The sequence below is a fragment of the Saccostrea cucullata genome, unplaced genomic scaffold (genome assembly GCF_032062105.1).
Source record: "Saccostrea cucullata isolate Sc308-1 unplaced genomic scaffold, CSIRO_AGI_Scuc_v1 ctg9207, whole genome shotgun sequence".
NCBI classification, from domain to species: Eukaryota; Metazoa; Mollusca; class Bivalvia; order Ostreida; family Ostreidae; genus Saccostrea; species Saccostrea cuccullata.
The window spans coordinates 11,517-15,803 of NW_026925423.1; the positions used below are offsets into that span (position 1 = coordinate 11,517).

General features: G+C 31.6%; 1 long non-coding RNA gene across 1 annotated transcript; it reads left to right on the forward strand.

Moving 5' to 3' along the window:
• Positions 1-409: 409 nt before the first annotated feature.
• On the forward strand, positions 410-1,536 carry LOC134268819 (uncharacterized). The gene is made up of 3 exons (XR_009992438.1): positions 410-503; positions 754-827; positions 1,022-1,536. It is a non-coding gene; the product is annotated as an uncharacterized LOC134268819 (long non-coding RNA).
• The last annotated feature ends 2,751 nt before the right edge of the window (positions 1,537-4,287 follow it).

Consider the following 4,287-nt stretch of genomic DNA (forward strand, 5'->3'; position numbering starts at 1 on the left):
AATTGTAGAATTTTTTTAATTGAAAGATTTTTTCCGGTATTTTATAATGATTTCTAGTTTTGGCTTATTGACTAAACAGACATAATTTATATAAAGTCCTTTGATTAAACAAATCAAAAAATCAATAAATGAAAGGATATGCAAGCAAAAAAAAAATATATAAATAAATGTATAAAATCATAAGCATTAAATAAAACTCTTAAATGTCTTTTTAAAAAAAATGTTCTTCATCAAATCTGTGATCCACTCCCAGAATTTTACTCTGAGGCATTACATAGGGATTGGCACACTGGTCAGTTTCAGTGTCATGAAAACCTATTATGCAATTCTCCTGCTGGGCAGCGCGTTACAGAGTATAGTGGTTTGCTGCTTATCTAGGCCAAATTTTGAATTCTGTTCAACAAGAATGAAGATGTGCGCGCTTACTCCGTACTGATTTGAATGAGAAGACTTCGCACCATATAAACCACAATAATAACCTCGGGATTTATTAACTTTGAATGGTAAGAATTATTCCTTTATTAAAGACTTTAAAAGATCATTTAAAAACGACTTTTATACTACCAGTGCATGATCAATAACTTTGTACAAATGTATGTAGCAATGACAAAGCGTTAAGATTATATAAATATTTGATTTGAATATTTCATTCTTAAGGCAATACAATTATATCCTTAATTCAAGTATTTGTTGTCTTTGTGAAATGTTAATCATCAAACAATATGTTGATTTAAAAATGAAATGTCTTTACAGCATGGTGTTGGTTGCATCATCCGTATTTTCAAATTCCCACATTCAAAAGACCCGCCTTTGGTGAAGGCAAAGGTGTACGTAAATACTATTACTCCTCAATAATATTGTCATAGTAATTATTTTTCTGCTTTTTTCAATGCAAATGAGGAAAGAACTTAAATTTGATATAATTATTTAAAATATTTTTTGTATATTTTCGTTGATCATCTTAAGATACATTAGATGTAGAACGCTGATGATACAAACACAATTTTCCTTATCTTTACAGGTTGTGCTATTCTTTCCGAGGTGCAGATTCCTTATCAGCCTTTTCAGTGTATGTGATTCTAACTAAGTTTTATAGATCCGCCACTCTGTTCGACCGATAGAGTGAACATAGGATTTCTGTGATACTGTTCTTTTAAAATTCAGTGAATGGATTAGACGCCGTTTTCAACCTTTAACAACCCGGTGACTTGAAAGAAAATAAATTAAAACTTGTACCGAGAATGGAATTTAAATGTGATTAACATATTGAATATGGGTTTGTATTAAAGGTTCAAAAATTAAATATAATTTGTGTTTATTTCTTTTAGAATATAAATATATCATTATTTAATGAGAAAAAGTAAAAATTCAGGAAAAATACTTTTGTAACCTCGACTTTAATGTTTTGAAAACGTTTTAAAAACCGAACAATTTAATCGTGAATAAGACATTTTTGAAAATGTTTTTGTTACATTTAAAAACAATGTTATTATAACAATTGTTGAAATATTTTGTAAAATGTTTTAAAAACATTTAAAAAACCATACAAAATCACGTGATTAAAACATTGTTGAAAAATGTTTTTGTAACATTTTAAGAAAATGTTCCGGAAACATTTGCTGAAATATTTCACTAAAATGTTTTAAAAACGTTTAAAAAACCATATAAATTCACGTGATTAAAACATTTTTGAAAATGTTTTTGCAACATTTTAAGAAAATGTTCTGACAACATTTTGCTGAAATATTTCACTAAAATGTTTTAAAAACGTTTAAAAAACCATACAAAATCACGTGATTAAAACATTTTTAAAAATGTTTTCGCAACATTTTGAAAATGTTTTTAAAACATTTTAAAAATGTTTTTGTGTTAGCTTGGTTATTATTGTATTTAATAGATTGTCATTGTATATATTTTATAACAATTTTGATGCCAAAAAAAAAAAATAAAGTTTTAAATTTTACAAAAGTGACCAAATAGACAACAACATGTTTATAAACCTCTTTTGGTGCCCCATGCCCTAAAATTTTCCCTCCAATTCCAGCTATCGTTCTTATAGCAAAATGGAGGAAAATGAGGACACAAATGTTATTTCTTTGAGAGTGAATCCTGAGCAAAGGGAAACAATTATTCAGTTTATTAATTTTAATGAATGGGGATTAGATGAAATGTTATGCGAAGGGGATACTAGGCCTATTGAAAATCAAAACACCAGTAATGAAGACTTTGAGAGGACATTCCGTATCCCACAGAATGAAAACTGTGATGAATGTCAACAGTGTTTTTGCAAAACCTGCATAACAGATGAGAAAAACACACAGATGTGTTGGCCTTCTGAAGCAGTGTTACCGGACAGAAGAAACAGCTCCTTCCGGAAGCAAAAGTATAAGTATTTTTGGACAATGCTCTTTCACAGAGGTGTTTTTCATGATGCCCGATACAAAGAAAGGAAACTTATCGCGCTGCAGTCAGACCCTCGATTGAAAAATGTTGCAAGCCATCGTAGGGACATTCTACCAGAATGTGTTGTTGATCTTGTCAAATTTTGGTAATTTTTGTTTTTGTGAGAATTACATTTGTTTGCAGCTTCATATACTCTACAAGTCTTATCTGTTGAATGGAGTGCTTATGTGCTAATTACTTGTACTCTGCGCTGTGAACAGCGGTCAGTTGATAACAGCCTGAAACAGCAGGATGTACTTTTATCTGTTCTTGTTTACATACAGTGTGTTCTTTATCTCTTCATCAAATAATAGGAATTAATGGACTTTTCTTTCTCTTTGCTGAGGTAAGAGAATTAGGCATAATCATATAAAAAGAAGCCATTTTGAATGCGTCCATAGAGATTAGAGCTTCCGGTGTAAATACAAACAGAGCTTTGCTAGCCGTCAATCAAAACAGGCAGATTTTGAAAATCAGTGTCACTTCAGAATTTCAATTGATAAATTCACCTGTTTTAGAAACATTTGAAATATATTCTATGCATTTTCTTTCGCAGAATAGTAAACTTTATTTACATAACAACTATCTCAAAATGATAATTGGTGCTATAAGTATGAATTCAAAACAATATCCCCTGAAGCAAAGAGTGGCAAGAAAATTGAAATTTCCACCATTTTCCTGATTGGCTGCTATTTATACCTCAGAACCGGGCTTTAACTCTTGTGAAATATAACAAAGACAGTAGAAATTCTAGTGGGCAAATCAGACACTTCAATTAATATTTGCAAATAAAGGACTGAAGATTGAATCCTTAAATCTTTTAAAGAGAGAAAAACCTCTGCAGTTAAAAGTCATAAAATTGTGCACGTATTATTCATTTTTCAAAAATGAAAATATATTATGATTAATAATCCTGATATACATGTTATATAATGTTTGGACTCGTAGAGCAGGTGTAATTATATATATGAGGGTTTGTGCTTGTAAGAGATTGAGGGTGAAGGAGGGTTGGAGAGAGAGAGAGAGAGAGAGAGAGAGAGAGAGAGAGAGAGAGAGAGTGTGTGAGGGTGTAAAGAAGGGTGAGGGTGTGTGTGTGTTAGAAAAATACCTTTCAAATGCGGAATGCCGCTATTCTCTCCCAAGAACTCAAGTAAAGCCAAGTAAAAAACGTGACAATCATTTTCCTTTTCAGGCGAGAATGTTGAATCCCTTAAAAATAATCATTCAAAAAGTATTTTCTTTATATCTCCTAAACATAAGAGTAAGAAAAGGTGCATTTTTAATCGTTGTATTTTTTACAGTCACTACATAAAATTATTTCTAAACAGGGATCTTTGGGAACACGCTAGCAATATAAAACTAAATATAGGAAACAGAAAATTTCAGATCTAAAGTTTTGTTACGGTTCCGTAATTATTCCCGTTACTACGAGTAACATTTTCTGTGAAAATATAGAGTACAAGTTAAACAAAAACTCCCCGTTATATACTGGTCCATAAAATGACAAATTAATGTTTAATTAATTGTATGTTTAATTTCATCAACAACATTGTATTTACCAAGTGTAAAACTGGGACGAGGTCGGTAATTAGTGACGCCCGAATTTCCTCGACATCTTGCATTCCCAAGTCACGCTTGAACTGTTTATGATTGTTTTATTTATGCTTACGAAGTCCATCAGCGATAAGTATTATGAATGTTTCCCACAATAATTATCCGCGCCCTAGGGTGCGTGTATCCTTTCGACGGTTCGATCGGCATGGCAGCATATCAACTAACAAGCATGGCGGGTATTTTCACTTTGTCGTGACGTCACGACAATCGAGCCCGATGCCAATATAAGCC